A 17498-nucleotide genomic window follows, 5' to 3' on the forward strand; every position below is an offset into this window, starting at 1 on the left:
GAGAGTCTGAGTCACTGGGCTGGGTGTTCATTTCTGGAAGAGCCTCCTGGAAGTTCTCAGCAAAGACGAGGTTCAGCGTCACAGTTGCTGAGAGAGGAGACTGCCCATTATCCTTCACCATAATGACCAGCCTCTGCTTCACAACTTCCCTCTCAAGTAATGCTCGAGCTGTTTTGATCTCTCCTGTGTGGGACCCAATGGTGAAAAGAGAGGGCTCCGTGGCCTGCAGCAGGTGGAAAGAGAGCCAGGCATTGTGTCCAGAGTCAGCATCCACTGCCACCACTTTGGTCACCAGATAACCTGATTCAGCCGTCCAAGGCACCATCTCAAACAAAGACGAACTGTCACTTCCTTGGGAAGGATAGAGGATCTGCGGAGTGTTATCATTCCTATCCAGGATACACACTCTCACTGTGGTGCTGCTATTGAGTGATGGGGAGCCTCCATCTTGGGCCTGCACTTGAATCTGAAACTCCCGGAATTGCTCATAGTCGAAGGAGCGCTGCGCATAAATGGTGCCAGTCTCAGAATTAATAGAGAGGTAGGAAGAGAGGGGCAGGTCCTCAATGTTGCTCTTGAGGATGGAGTAAGTGATTTGTGCATTGCGATCCTCATCTGGGTCAGAGGCCTTGACACTGAAAATGGAAGATCCAGACGGGTTGTTCTCTAGTACATAGGCAGTATAGGAAGACTTTTCAAAGGCTGGAGGGTTATCATTGATATCGGAGATCTGTAGGGAGATGGTTTTGTATGTGGAGAGAGGAGGGATACCTTTGTCTGTGGCTGTGATGGTAATGTTATACTCCGGGATCTTTTCTCTGTCAAGATAACCATCTGTGAGGAGTTTGAAGTAATTATCTGAAGATGAAACTATCTGGAAAGGTACAAGGTCTCTGAGATGGCAAGTGACTTCCCCATTCTCCCCAGAATCCTTGTCATGAGCCTTCAGCAAAGCAATAACAGTTCCAGGCATGGAGTCTTCAGGAATTGGACTGGATACGGAAGTAAGTATCACTTCAGGAGGATTGTCATTCAGGTCTAAAACCTCAATCTCCAGCTTGCAATGTGTCACTAAACCACCCCCATCAATGGCCTGTATTATTCCCATATAACTTTGACTGTCTTCAAAATCAATCATCTCCTTAAGTGTAATTGTTCCATCATGTGGATCCAGGTTGAATTTCTCTAGGCTACTTTCTCGGATGCTGCTGAAAGTGTATGTGATTTCAGCATTTGATCCTTCATCACTGTCAGATGCTTTAACTTGAACTACAGAAGTACCTTTGGGTGTATTCTCCTTTAGGCTTACTTTGTAGGTTTCCTGGCCAAAAACTGGTGGATTGTCATTGATGTCAGTAACAGTAACATGTATATTTGCTGTCCCGGATCTTATTGGATCTCCCCCATCCAGAGCTGTAAGGACCAAGTGGAGTGTGTGTTCTCTTTCCCTGTCCAGTTGTTTTTGCAATACTAATTCTGCATATTTGCCCCCATCCTTGCTCTCTTTAATTTCTAGTTTAAAATACGGAGTTGGGCTCAAGTGATAGTTCTGAAGAGAATTGACTCCAATGTCCTTGTCTTCAGCATTTCCAAGGACAAACAGAGCCCCTGGCAGACTTGATTCACTCACTTTAAGTTCAATATTTTCTTTCTGGAAATGTGGGGCATTATCATTGATGTCTTTGATAAAAACTTGTATGTGAAATACATTCAAAGGGCTGTGAACCACAGCTTCAAATTTTAAGACACAAGAGGGTGATTTCCCACAAATTTCTTCCCGGTCTATCCTGTCAGTCACATACAGATTGCCATTTTGTTCATTAAGAGTGAAATATTGCTTTTCTGAAGAGGCACCAAGCTTGAATTTGGACAACTCTGTCACATCCAACCCCAAATCTTTTGCAAGATTCCCCACAAGAGAGCCCTTTTCTGTTTCCTCTAAAATTGAATAGTGAATCGGCTGAGACAGCGCTTGACAGAACAAAGACAAGAATAGGAACAGAAAGAGTACTTGCCTCTTGATCTCCCTCGTTGTCTCTGCATTTCTGTTCTCCATCACCCTCATTTCATTAATTGCCCTTCCTGGGATTTCCCACCCAGATTTTCAAATATCCAGTTTCTTAGCAGTAAAATTTTTGCAGTGCAGTCATTTGCTGATCCTTGGGAAATGAAGCAAGTTCCCTTTTTGGGATGTGCTTTTAAAATAAAGGTGCTTTCTGTATCTGTTTTCTGATCAGAGGAAAAGGATACTGCAGTAGGAGCCTCAAATCTGTTCCAGTAATTCTCCCCTGTTGTCCAACAGTGACACCAGGAGTCCACAGCGAAAACTGCATGGTCATAATTTTTCTTATATTTCTACATAGCAATTTAGAGGATTACTCAAAATTGAATAGAGGATTATTCAGTATTTAAATCTGGGCCTTTCCCCCAATTCCATGCATTTTCTTCAAGAGGCTACTTTACTGCTTACTTGCTTTACTCCTTATAATAAGTCATCCTAATATTATGAAGCCTACAGTAGCCCAATCTTACCAGACCTTAGGAGCTATGCAGGGTTGCCCATAGTTATTATTAAAATGGGAGACCACCAAGGAAGATGTGGGTTGCTACGCTCAGGAGGGCAATGGCAAACCATCTTTTGCCTTGAAAACCCCATGAGGGGCCACCATAAATCAGTTGTGACTTGACAGCACTTACCATAATTATTATTAATATTATAAGTCATTTCTAGTGTCTTCATTTGAACACATGAGCACACGATGCTGCCTTATACTGAATCAGACCCTTGGTCCATCAAAGTCAGTGTTTTCTACTCAGACCGGCAGCAGCTCTCCAGGGTCTCAGGCAGAGAGGTCTTTCACATCACCTTCTTGCCTAGTCCCTTTAAGTGGAGATGCCGGGGATTGAACAGGGGACCTTCTGCATGCCAATCAGATGCTCTACCACTGAGCCACAGCCCCTCCCCATAGTGTAAATTAGTGCAGTTTTTTCTTTCTTTAGATTTGTTTAATATTAATTTTTGAGTTAACATTAGACATAAACAGATGATACCATCATATAAAGTAATGTCAGAGTTTCTATTGATAATTTTAACCACATGAGCTTTAAACTATGGGTCATTTTCAGACTGTTTTTTAGAATGTGGTCCCTTGCATCACAGTGAATTTTTGGTGTGGACAAGATTAAGGGAGGACTGAAAGCTTGTCCCCATTGGCTCTTTTAGTCTGGAGTTGGATATATCTACACACACACACACACATTTCGGTCTTGAATGAGCAACCCAACCAGTTAGCAAATGAGCCATGGAATTTTGTACCAACTGAAGTTTCCAGGTTACCTTCAAGAGCAGCCCCACATAGCAGCCCCATTAGAAAAGTCACCCTAGAGGTTATAGAAATATGGATTAGAGTAACTAGGTCAACTGAGCCCAAAAGGGCAGAAAACATCTTAACTTCCTAAACAGATGTAAAAGACAGAAAGCGCTCCTAGGAACTGTGCCAACTTTACTTTCAAGGAACAAGTCTGGATCCACACTTTTAAACCAATGTGGGCAAATCAGCTCCATTCATAACATCAGCTTTCCTATCAACAGCACCCCTTCTGTCTTGTCTACATTAAATTTTAGCTTGCTTCCCCTCATCACTCAACCATGACTTTTAAGAACTGGGCTATGATGAGAGTCACCTCTAATGGTTTGGTTAAAGACAAATATAACTGGATAATTGAATTCAGTTGTGTCATATAAATATTGAACAGCACAGGGGCGAGCATGGGATCCCAGAATATTCTACAGCAGAGTGTCCACGCTGAAGATTCGAACACCCAATGGAATCGCTCTGCTACTCATGTGACATAAAAGTTCAAAATCATCAGAGAATGGTTGAACAAGATAGCATAATCAACAGTATCCAAACTAGCTGAGAATTTCAACAAAATGAATAAGGGTTCATTGTTTGTCTATTTTGTGGCTATAGGTTGGGGGGGGGGCAACCTTTTTGTCCCAAGTGCTGGAAAAAAATGCAACATCTAGAAGAAGAAGAGTTGGGTTTTATACCCCAATTTTACCCTTCCTTTAAGGAGTCTCAAAGCAGCTTACAATCACCTTTCCTTCCTCTCCCCACAACAGACACCTTGTGAGGTAGTTGGGGCTGAGAGAGACCAGATAGAACTGTGACTAGCCTAATGTCACCCAGCTTGCTTTATGGGGAAGAGTGAGGAAACCAACCTGGCTCACCAGATTAGACTCTGTCGCTCATGTGGAGGAGTGGGGAATCAAACCTGTTTCTCCAGATTAGAGTCCACTGCTCTTTTTTAAAAAAAATTTTTTTTTTATTATTTTCCATAAAATCACATATAAGCTTTTCAACAGATAATTAAAAATAACTACATAAACAGTCATATCAGGATATATTTTTGTTGAAAATACATCATTTATAAGAGATTAGATAAGTAAAAACTTCCCCTTCATCCTCCTCTATTTTTCTATTTGCTTGTTTAGTCTTTTGCATTTAAAATTCTAATCCTAATGTTATTTTATATTATGTCTAACAATAACTTTCTTATTGCATACTAATTTCATTTCAACCAAAGGAAATAAAAGAAAAAACATAATATATCGTTTACAAACCTTGGTTATTAAATATTATGCGTAACAATAAAAATTTAAAAAAACAAACTTAAATAGAATTTAAGTATTGCAATTTTTACCTATACCCTGTTGATCAGTGGATTAGAACAAAGAGTAACCTTGCAATTTCCCCATATAAGTTTCAGTCTCACAGTAAGCCCTCCATGCCTCCCATTCGCCCATAAACTGAGCACTGTCTTTTTGGTTTACCAAAGCTGTAAGTTTTGCCATTTCTGCCATTTCTAACATCTTTTGTATCCAGTCATTTTGTCTGGAGTCTCACTTGATTTCCATTTAGCTGCATATATCAATCTGGCGGCTATGGTTGCATATATCAAAAAGGATCTTTGAGTTATAATAGAATCTGGTATCATACTCAGAAGCACCATCTCAGGTGTTTTAGGTACATTGTTTTGTATAATCAACCTTATTTCATTATATAAATCATGTCCCAAAAGTTTTTCCTTTTTCACATGTCCATCACATATGATGAAATGAACCTACTTCTTTGTTACATTTCCAACACTTTGAAGACATAGATTTGTAGATCATTGCCAGTTTTTTTGGTGTTAGGTACCATCTGTATATCATTTTGTAAAAGATTTCCCTTAATGATTGAGATAATATAAGTTTCATATCTCGTGACCAGAGTCTTTCCCGTTTGCTCAGTGGTATATCATGACCCAACCTCTGTGCCCAGCTAATCATAGTGGGCTTTATTCGTTCTTGTTCACAGTAAAATTCTAGGAGTAACTTATACATTTTAGAAATTAAATGGTCATTTGAGTCCATCAAAAGTTTTTGAAAGATTTTTTTTTAAATCTCATTTTTAAGTCCTGTATAAAATCAGAGTTTATTTGGTGATATTGAAACCAGGTCAAATAGTCCTTAACATCATCATAATCTTTCAAAATACATTTATTATGGTCCCATTTTAGGAGATCATGATATGTTACAAATTGAGCTGGTCTCAGTGGTCGTAGTGTCAGCATCTCTTGCGGCAAAAGAGTCCACTGCTCTTAACCACTACACCACTCTGGCTACACCACGCTGGATCTAACAGGCAAAGCTCCACTGGACAAGATTCAGCTGATGCAATGCTGCCCTCATTTCTACAGAACATTCACAATACCCAAGTTCATGTAACAATAAGGTGATACAGTTCGCAAGGAGTGTATGTGTGTCGGTATGTTTGGGGTGGTGGTACTTGTCTTACTCCATCACCATGCTCATAAGGAAAAATGAGATATAAGCATTAATGTGAAGGTCAGGTCCTATGATGACCCAAGATGCAAAACATTTACCCCCCCCTTTTTTTTGAGAGGGAAGAATCATGCAGATCAGACCATCATGTGCATGGACCTCTCTGGAACATCTGTTGTACACAGATATTGAAGGTGGGAGGTAGAGGAGCAAGCGCCTGCTCATAATCCAAGAGTTACTTTCGATATTTAGCAATAAGCATCAGATTATTGGGTTACAACTGGAGAATGTAAACATGAAAGCAGTTAGTGGAAGTGAAAATAATAGCCTAGTACGTGAGAAGTCCTTGCAATGTAAATTCTGGAAAATAAATACACTGGATTCAGTAGCCCACAAAAATGTTTACTAGCCTCCTTTACCACACAACGTACCTAAATTAAATGGCACATTGATACACTGAAAGGGAGGGAAAGATCAAACTGTAACCTGTCACAGAATTAGAAATGCATTTGTGGGCTGGATCTCCTCAGCTTGGTGACTAATTCTAATTCTCCATATAGAAAATCTAACAATGCAGATAATACTCTTATTCTTCAGAGATGCTAGTTATTTTTTTTTTATTCTTATGTTCTTATATTGAAACTTTATTTTATAAGGAAGAGTATTACCTCAACTGAGTACCCATTCCCACAGGCTAAACTGCTACAGTTTACCAATTCAGTGAAAATGAAGTAAAAGTTAGGGGCTGTTTACAAACCTAAAATAATAAGGAATAAAGTATTTTTAAAGTTCTCCTTTCAATATCCAGTGATAAGTCAAAGATAATAGACACCAAGAAATGCAAAAGGAATGTAGAGAAGGCTAGATACAGACATAATAATGAGAACATTTTGCTAATAAACAGAGAACAAAGGCTGATGGGAAATAGCTCTTGAAATTAATACATTTGGAAACAAATGAAAATCTCAACCATTTAAAATTCTTAACTCACCTGGACTATGATCAGATCTCCACTATTTAAATTTAAATCTTCAGCAGCTTGGATAGGAACTTTTACTCCATCAGTTAACTGATTAGTTAGCGTATCAGAATTATTTGTCTTGGAAATGTTGAACTGGCTTTTCCTAGAGTCTGTAGTGAGGGAAAACTCTTGTCAATAAGAGTGAAGAAATGCTCGAACTCCATCGATCCCCACAAACTGTGAGACTGGAACGCCACTAAAATTCATACTCCCAGAAGCACACAACTGAGAATTTCTCCATCTGTGAAGTCTGAGTGCCAATAACACAAGCAGGAAGGCGAAAAACAAGCAGGAGACAAAAGCCACAGCAACCACCAGGTAGAAGGTGAGGTCCGACTGGGGGTCTGCAGGAACTGAGATGCTGCTAATATCAGAGAGGCTTTCAGGGATGCTGTCGGCCAGCACCACAGTGACCGTGACGGAGGCAGAGAGAGGAGGCTGCCCGTTGTCCTTCACTAAAACCACCAGGCTTTGCTTGAGAGCATCCTTGTCCAGAAAGAAACGGGCTGTCCTGATCTCTCCAGTGTGGAGTCCTATGGTGAAGAGCCCTGGCTCTGTGGCCTTGAGTAACTGATAGGAGAGCCAGCCATTCTGGCCAGAGTCTGCATCCACCGCCACCACCTTAGTGACCAGATATCCAGGCTCAGAGGAGTGAGGGGCCAGCTCTATCCCAGTGGAGCCATCAGTAGGAGGGGAAGGGTACAAGATTTCTGGAGCATTGTCATTCTGATCCAGGATGAAGAGAGTCACTGAGACATTGGAGCTGAGTGGTGGGGATCCTCCGTCTTGGGCCCTGATCAGGAACTGAATCTCCCGGAATTCTTCATAATCAAAGGAATTCAGAGCATAGACTGCCCCTGATTCAGAATTAACAGACAAGTAAGAAGAGAGAGGGGGCGTTTTCATGACTCCTTCCATGATGGAATATGTTACTCTGGCATTTTCTTCCCAGTCAGGGTCATTTGCTTTTAAAGCAAAGATCATGGCTCCTCTTGGATTATTTTCTAGGACATAAGATGTATAGCTTGATTCTGTAAAGAGGGGAAGATTGTCATTGGTGTCTAACACCTGGAGTAAAATAACAGTAGATGTAAAGAGTGGTGGAGTCCCATGATCAGTAGCTGTAACAGTAATATTATAAGCTGGCACTTCTTCCCTGTCAAGCGCTCTGTCTGTCACTAAGGAGTAAAAATTGTCTATTGATTTCTTCAGTTGAAAAGGAAAGTTGTTGGGAATGAAGCATTTAATTTCCCCATTAAGTCCTGAATCTCTGTCTTGTACATTTAAAATAGCAATAACAGTTCCAGCTGGTGAGTTTTCAGCGATTGAATTGATTACAAAGGTCACTGCTAATTCTGGTGTGTTATCATTCAAATCTATAACAAAGACCACAACTTTCGATGTGTCACTCAGCCCTCCCCCATCAGTGGCCTGCACCTCAAGTTGGTATAAAGATGATGCTTCATAGTCGAGGGTCTCTTTTAGGATTATTTCTCCTGTTGTGGAATTCAACAGAAACAATTTGGAATACTTATCTGTGATTTTTTGAAAGGAGTATTTGATCTCTCGGTTGATTCCCTCATCCTGATCAGTAGCTTGCACTGCACAGACTGTAGACCCTTTAGGAATATTCTCCATGACACTTGCTTCATAGACTGGCTGGCTGAAAACTGGCGCATTGTCATTTGCGTCCAAAACTATAACTTGGATTTCAGCAGTGCCAGATCTTACCGGATCGCCCCCATCAGTAGCTGTGAGGATGAGGTCATAAATTGGTTGTTGTTCCCTGTCCAGACCTTTTTCTAACACCAGCTCAGCACGTCTAATGCCATTTTCTTCCATTTGCACATCCAACGAAAAATAGCTGCTGCCTGCAATCTGGTAGTTCCGTATCGAATTTATACCCATGTCTGGATCCTGAGCTCGAGGAAGAAGCAGTCGGTCTCCAAGAGTAGCCGTCTCACTGATTTTCAGTTTCCATTCCGTTGGCAGAAATTGGGGAGCATTGTCATTTACATCTGTAATTTCCACTTCAACTCCAAAAAGCTCTAATTTGCTTTCAATAATAAGCTGAAACTTTAAGATGCATTTCTCTGCCTCACCACAGATTTCCTCTCGGTCTATTCTCTCAGAGGTTTGCAAATGGCCATTGTTGACATTGAAAGCAAAATACTGGATCCTACCTATAGTGGGAACAATGCGGAGTCTGTGATTGGGAAGCTGCCTCCTCTCCATTCCCAGGTCTTTTGCAACATTCCCCACAAAAGCTCCTTTCGGCATCTCCTCTGGAATGGAATAGTGGATTTGTGCAGAAACTGCCTTCCAAAGATACACCATAATAAGGCATTGCAGGATTCCTCCTTTATAGCTCCACAGATTCTGAATTTTTTCCATTCTCCTGAAGCAGGATAATAGCCCAAAAGATTGACCTTGCTTCACAAATCTCATCTAAATATTTCCTAAGCAAATGCCGTTCCGTTTCACAGTGTGTCTTCTCAGCTTTTTGTGTTGGTGTGTTAAAAAAAACAGCAAAGTTGGGCGGTTGGATATTTCAGTTCTCTTCCTTATTGGTGAACAGTGACACCATGAGGCTGAACTAGAAAGTTGCAAAACCTCATGTTGGAGTATTAAATTAGTATTTACTACTATGAAACTTTGATTTTGCTTATTTAAAATATACTTTATTTGTACCCAAGAACCAAGAATTAAATTTTCAAGCAAGCAACGTCATCAGACTGATAAAAATTCAGCTTAAGATGCTGCCCAGCATAGAAAGTGGAAGTATTATTGCGTATAAATCTTTTCATTTTATTTAGCCTTCTGCAGCCACTTGCTAAGAGCACAAGCAAGCATGCTCCTTTCTCTTCTGTATCTTCATTTTTAAACTCTCAGTTAATCTAGGAATGCTGAATACTACAACCCTTTAAAATACTTATTAATGATAATAATACAATCAGATATTTGATGGGTCATTATGAATTTGTATGTGCATTTGAGTTCTTCTCAGCTCATTTTCATCTCTCTTCTGCATTCTTTCTCTCTCCTATTTCTGCAGATTCCACCCTCCAACCATCTTCATTTCCTCATGAATCTCCCACCTCCCACCCTATATGCTCTGACTGCTCTGGTTCTGCACTTGTAAGCTGTCACAGACTATTTCTCTCAGAGAAGTCCTCCATACCAATCATGGGTACTTGGGAGCTGTTTATTCATGAAACAGTTCCATGCAACTGAGCACAGTGTATTAATGGTGCACTATGTGAGATGGTTATCATGTGATCTGCCCCATCTGCTACTGCAACATTCACATACAGCCCTCACTTGTACGGAATGACATGGCAGAAAAGCTGCTTCCATGAAAAGCAGACTCCATTACTTGGAATCTATTTTGTTTTCCTCTCACTCATGATCCCATTTCCTCTGGCTCTCTTTCTTCAGCTTCCACTTAACATAGGGCTGCCATATACTTTCAGTCATATTGTTAACAGATTCAATGAACTAAGAAAGCAAAGCACGAGTTTCATACCATCCTTGGGACAGCTGATATTAGCTGACACATAATGCCTCCGATCCCTGTTTTCGAACAGCAGATGTACTTGTTACTGAAGGCATCAAGAAGTCACTGTCTGCCATACCATTACACTGTAAGGTCACAAATTTGCACCTTTCATGTATATACCGAGGAACTAATTCAGCGTACCTTTGAAAACATGCCTGAGGAAAAGGGTTAATACCCTGTGCACCACAGCCACAGTCCATATTCTCCCCCAAGACTATTTTTTTTTAAGGCAGAATATTTGTTCATGGATTTTGTTAGGCCATTCACTAATTACATAACTTCAGGAGCATGCAGGTAGTACACACAAGAAAAATCTACATCCTGATGGAAACGCTGACCCTAAGTCATTCGAGGTCCAAAAACTGGCTTCCTATGTGAGATGCAAAAAGTTATTTCATATATTCACTTGAAGTGTTTGAATCCTGCCAGGTCAGTCAATTCCAGCTCACAGGGGGGCTAACTCACTAAGGAATAAAACAACATAATTACTATAACAATATAACTAAAGTTACACCATCAACATATGAAGTTACATTTCACTTTGCTTAGCTGATCCACTGAGTCCATTGTGATCTCTAAGGGCATATGTCAAGATTTCTGCTGTGGAACAGGAGCACACTTGTTACACTTGTGTGTAGGATACAGGCTGCATCTACCCTATAAGTCTGCATTTCTCTGCTGCCCCAATAACCAGCATTTCAGTTTGACAGAAACTTATGTGCTTGGGACTGTCACCATTGACGGCAACACCCTCCCTCACAACTACTCGTCACTGCTGGGTCACAGTATTACTGGTACCACTCTCTAAAACACTGGTTCCCAACCAGGGGTCCATGGACCCCCAGGGGTCCGCGAGAACTAAATTAAGGTCCGCGAAACAAAGTTATAAACCCATAATAAATTAATATTTTCAATTAAAAGTTTTCTATTATAAAAATATATATCCAAATATTATTCTAAGTTTAATGTTTAACTAACAGTTATGATTAAAATTTATTTTCAAATTCTTGGAATTTTTATTTTGAACCTTGGGGTCCCTGCACCGAACAAAAAAGTCCTAGTGGTCCCTGGTCAAAAAAAGGTTGGGAACCACTGCTCTAAAAGCAGCAAAAATGTGGTTATCAACAGGAAGAGCACCCAGAACCACCCAATGAATATTTTCCTTGACATAAATACGTTTCTTGGAAGGTGTGCCCCCTTCCAGCACCAGGACGCCTATCTCCTCTGTTATATTCAGGACCTCTTGCCACTGTCTCTGTTTTAATATACAGAAGAGTCATGAGCTTTGGGATTTCTTTGTGAACTGTGAAATTCACATTATCCATTTTTTAAGGAGAAAACTCATTGTGAAAGTAGAGAGTGAAAAAAAGTTAATGAAATCATGTGCAAACCTGCAGAGATCTAACTTGTCACCACAGCAGAGGAACACCTTAGCAGTATTTCCCACATACTCTTAGATTGGTGAGGGAAACATCATGGAGGTGGAACACGCTGAGGAAAGACCAATAGCATGACCTTTTTATGGGCTTGTGTAATTATTTAGTACACTTTTATGCTGCCCTTTCTCTAAGTGGTATTTCCCATTCTCCACTCCTCTATTTTTTCCTCACAACTACCCCGTGAAGTAATTTTGGCTGAGAGAGAATGACTGGCCCAGGGTCACACAGTGAGGCTCCATGGCTGAGTGGGGATTTGAAACAGGGTTGCCCAGATCCTAGTTTGACACTCTAATCATTTTACAACACTGGTACTAAAACCTTTATTTGTATCATGCAGGAATAGTTTTGCCGGCCAGGTTGGGAAGTGTCTAGTGAGGAGGGTGGGGTTTGGGGAGGGGAGGGACTTCAATGCCATAGAGTTCAATTGCCAAAGTATGTGTTGGGGAGTATGTGTTGGAGGGGGCATATTTATGAAAGGATTTTATTGCTACACGTAAAGGCTTCACTAATTTTTCCCAAAATAGAATCCAATCCTTAATTTTTTCAGCATCATGTAGGGACAGAGCTAGAGGACTGGTAGACAGGAGTAAGTTAACGGAGTTAGGGGGAGTTTATGGATTTCATTTAGCCCTTCTGCCTTTTCCCCATAATTCAAGCACTGGTTAAACATCTGTTCTTCTGACTGATCCTTTGCCAGCACATTTCCTTCCACCCCCCATCACTCTCTAGCCATTGTTCATAATCCCTGCTCTTAGTGGAAAATTTTCTCTAGGAAGTGGGAGTAGGAGAAAAATTAGTCACTAAGGAAAAACATGGGTAGGATATGTAAAATTGTTCCCATATTGCTATATATGTTACTTCTATCCCTTCTATCTTCTTCAACAAGCTCAGCTCACACATAGCAAATATAAAGCCACGCCCTGCTCTCAGACACTTGGACATTAACATTTTAGAGATGGAAAGGAGAGTATGGACAAAGCACTGCAACGATTTGGAAATCACTAGAGAACAAAGACAGATGACAAACATCTCTTGAAATCACAATACATGTCCATACCAAGATAAGCAAATTGCATGAATTTAAAATTCTTCTCACCTGAACTACGATCAGATCCCCACAATTCAAATTTGAATCATCAGAAGCTTCGACAGGATCACTGGTCAACTGATTTTTCAGAGTATTGAAATAATTTGCCTTAGAAGTGTTGAAATGGCTTTTCCTAGAGTCTGTGGTGTGAGAAAGTTCTTGGCAATAAGAGTGAAGAAATGCTCGGACCCCTTCGATCCCCACAAACTGGGAAACAGGGACTCCACTGAAATTCATACTTCCAGAAGCACACAACTGAGAATTCCTCCATCTGTGAAGTCTGAGTGCCAGCAGCACAAGAAGGAAAGTGAAAAACAAGCAGGAGACAAAAGCCACAGCAACCACCAGGTAGAAGGTGAGGTCCGACTGAGGGTCTACAGGAACTGAGATGCTGATAATATCAGAGAGGCTTTCAGGAATGCTGTCGGCCAGCACCACAGTGACCGTGACGGAGGCAGAGAGAGGGGGCTGCCCATTGTCCTTCACTAAAACCACCAGGCTTTGCTTGAGAGCATCCTTGTCCAGAAAGAAACGAGCTGTCCTGATCTCTCCAGTGTGGAGTCCTATGGTGAAGAGCCCTGGCTCTGTGGCCTTCAGTAGCTGATAGGAGAGCCAGGCGTTCTGGCCAGAGTCTGCATCCACTGCCACCACCTTAGTGACCAGATATCCAGGCTCAGAGGAGCGAGGGGCGAGCTCTATCCCAGTGGAGCCATCAGTGGGAAGGGAAGGGTACAAGACTTCTGGGGTATTATCATTTTGATCCAGGATGAAGAGAGTCACTGAGACATTGGAGCTGAGTGGTGGGGAGCCACCATCTTGGGCCTTGACCAGGAAGTTAATTTCTTGAAATTCTTCATAATCAAAGGAACTCAAGGCATAAATAATCCCAGTTTCAGAATTAATGGAGAGGAAGGAAGAGAAAGGGAAATCACCCACTTGACCTTTTATAATAGAATACTTTATTCTGGAGTTCTCTTCCCAGTCTGGATCATTTGCCTTGAGTGAGAAGATAGAAGCACCTCTTTGGTTATTCTCCATGAGGTAGGAAATGTAGGATGGTTGCGGGAAGAGGGGAGGGTTGTCATTTGTGTCTAAAATTTGGAGTGGAATGATAATGGAAGTAGAAAGGGAGGGTGTCCCATGGTCTATGGCTGTGACTGTGATGTTATAGTCTTTCATCTGTTCTCTGTCAAGGGTATCAACTGTCACCAAACTGTAAAAGTTATCAATGGATTTTTTCAGCTGAAAAGGCAGAATTTGGGAAATTAAACATGTGACTTCACCATTAATTCCTGAATCTCGATCTTCTACATTTAAAATAGCAATAACAGTTCCAGTTGGTGAGTTCTCATTGATGGTGTTTGAGTGGAAGGAAACTGCTAATTCAGGGGCATTATCATTCAGATCTGTAACTGTGATCTCAACCTTTGCCCTGTCAGATAGTCCTCCAAAGTCCTCAGCATGTACTTCAAATTCATAAAAGGACAATACCTCAAAGTCAATGTCCCCCATGACTGTTATCATGCCAGTTGTTGAGTTTAAAAGAAACATCTGCGAGTCATTCTTGGTGGCTTTTTTGAAGAAGTATTTTAGCTCTCCATTGATTCCTTCATCCAGATCGACAGCTCTAATTCTACAGATCGTGGACCCTTTAGGAATATTCTCTTCAATGGCCACTGCATAGAGTAGTTGACTGAAGACTGGTGCATTGTCATTCACATCTAAAACAATTATTTTGATTTCAGCTGTGCCAGTCCTGACTGGATCACCTCCATCAGTAGCTGTGAGGATTAGTTCATACATTGATTGCTCTTCCCTGTCGAGCATTTTTTCCAGCACCAACTCCACGTGCTTGGCACCATTTTCTCCCATTTTCACACCCAGAGAAAAATGGCTACTGCCTGTGAGCTGGTAACTCTGCACAGAATTCATGCCAAGATCTTGATCTTGAGCTTCAGGTAGAGGAAACCGAGAGCCCTGGATAGCTATCTCATTGACTTTCACTTCATGTTCCCCTGGAGGGAAGTGAGGGGCATTGTCATTTATATCTGTAATTTCCACTTCAACTCTATACAATTTTCTTTTACTCTCAACAATAACCTGAAAATGTAAGATGCACTTCTCTGCTTGTCCACAGATTGCCTCTCTGTCTATTCTCTCAGAGGTCTGTAAATGACCATTGTTGGCATTCAAAGAAAAATACTGAACCTTACCTATAGTGGCTACAATGCGGAGTCCATGATCTGAAAGTTGTTTCCCTTCTGTTCCCAGATCCTTTGCAATATTCCCCACAAAAGATCCTTTCTGCATCTCTTCTGGAATGGAGTAGTGGATCTGTGCAGAAGCTGCATTCCAAAAATACACCATAATAAGGCACTGCAGAATCCTCTCTTTATAGCTTCTTATCCTCTGTTTGTCTTCCATGCTCCAGCAGATCAGTGAGTCCCAGTTCTGGTTCAAAAGATCTTACTTCCCCCCCTAAGAACAATGTACACTTCTTATGGCAGGAGTCCTCTTCTTCTCTCAGATATTTTGTATGTAGGAACGGCAACACTGTACTGACATGGCTATCTAATTTTTTCGTTATTGGTAAACAGTGACACCAAGGGGCTCAACCAAAAACAGCATCTGTTGATTTTGGAAAATTGAAGACATGTTTTCCATACCTTTTTTTCCATACAAAATGATAAAAGAGCCGAACAATTTTACTGGGAGGCGAGGTCTCTGAATACATTGCTGCTCAAATTTCAACTCCTTTTTGTCTTATTCCTATGGCTATGTAAATAAAAAGTATGGCAGTAAACCTTATGTATGTTTACCCATCTTCTCTCCACAAGAGAAAGTCACTGATTGAACAGTTAGGTGGCTATTTATTCTAGTCAAATGCTGTTTCTCTTTTTAAATAATTAAGTTTATTAGAATGTATGAAATAATATAAGTATGTTTTTTTTCCTTGGTTACCAGTTAAATATTCTTCATAATATTACTTATAACATTAAATAACCAAGTTTATAAGAAAGTAAACCTGCATACATAATAATTGATATGCAATTCAAAAATAACTTTCCAGAATGACTGAGGTTGCTGAGGTGCCAAGGCTACGCATATTGTTTCCATAAGGAAAGGACTCCATGTATTTAAAAATTATTTGCTGCATTTGTATCCTGTGCATCCTCCAAGGAGCTCAGAGTGGCCTGCATGGATCTCCCTTCCTCCCTTTTATATTCTCACAACAACCCTGTGAGGTAGGTGGTTTGTAACAACTGGAGGCAGCATCAAGTGTAGCGATGGGGGAACAGCTGAGGCGCAGCAGTATTTATTTAATCATTTATTTATTTAACCATTTAGCAGAGATTATGTTGGTTTCCATTCATTTTGGTTGCTGGCTACACCATTCTGTGTCCCTGTATAGGGGGTGGGTGTTGGATGGGGCTAGTCATATCGATGGCATATAAGTCCACAGGAAAGGCCCTCACAGCGGATATGCCTGCTGGTGGCTAAGTAGTGGCAGTGGCTGTGTCTTCCAGAAGTTGGGGTGTTCAAAATTCCATGCAGCCACACTGCGCTCACCTGCTGGCCCTCTGAAATGCCCCACGACCCAAGCTTCATTGGTCAGAGGAGCTCAGAAGTCATACACTGAGGTTAACCAAACCAGGCTATTTCCAAATCTTCAGTCACCAATTAGTTCTTTATCGTCATTAGAGAATCCAATGCAGTTTTAAAATAGTATTACCAGAGAGATACAAAAGAAATCAGTTTTCTGTTTTAATGTACAAGCTACACATTATACACAGCGGAGACAAGCCTGACAGATTTCATACTTCTCATGTAGGTCACTGTTGGGGCTAGACCACACATGCACTATAATGAGATGGCAGAGTCCTGAGGTAATAGAGTGGAGGCAGCATTTCATACGGCAGGTGGGATGCCTGAAAGTGGAACACCTGTCAAGCAGGCAAAAATTTGGGCTAGAACATTTCTCTTGTTCGAAAGAAGGGAAAATGACAGGGTTAAGAAAACAAAGGTAGGTCCACCATGCTTTCACACCAAATGCCACTTATTGAGATTTGTATAATGTTGGCCTCATAATGCTCTCCAAACGAATATCTTATTCCCATTCATAAAAGGAAAAGTGAGGGTAAAGAGATTTGCCTGAAGACAGTTAACTAGTCTGTCAAATGCAACATAGGTCCCCACACTATCAATATTTATAAAGAAGAATGTTGGCAGCTATATTGTCTCATGATACCCACCCACCCCCCGGTGATGAGAGAGGATGAGCTGTTGAAATCTGTTCTTCTGCACAACCATGAAAGGCCTACAAAAGCTGTACGCACCAGCATCAATTGTCATTTCCCTCAATTTCATCCATTTGGCTGCTGAAGTAAGAAGAACAAGAATATCTTAGACTCGGGTGGGATTGGTCCCTTAATTATCAACAGTCTGCTGTCCTGGGGAGCCACTTGTGGCCAGGAACACACCATGGAGGCTGATCAGCTGGACTTAGCCAGGAGGTGGCAATAAATGACCCTACCTTCATCATCATCACTGCCTCTGACTGG

The 17498-nt window shown here is 41.1% G+C and overlaps 2 pseudogenes; both read right to left on the reverse strand.

Annotated features, from left to right (window-relative positions):
* Positions 1–6812: 6812 nt before the first annotated feature.
* LOC130492927 (protocadherin gamma-A6-like) lies at positions 6813–9245 on the reverse strand (annotated as a pseudogene).
* Positions 9246–11306: 2061 nt separating this feature from the next.
* LOC130492931 (protocadherin gamma-A6-like) lies at positions 11307–15360 on the reverse strand (annotated as a pseudogene).
* Positions 15361–17498: the final 2138 nt, after the last annotated feature.

The sequence above is a fragment of the Euleptes europaea genome, unplaced genomic scaffold, assembly GCF_029931775.1.
Source record: "Euleptes europaea isolate rEulEur1 unplaced genomic scaffold, rEulEur1.hap1 H_3, whole genome shotgun sequence".
In the NCBI taxonomy this organism is placed as follows: domain Eukaryota; kingdom Metazoa; phylum Chordata; class Lepidosauria; order Squamata; family Sphaerodactylidae; genus Euleptes; species Euleptes europaea.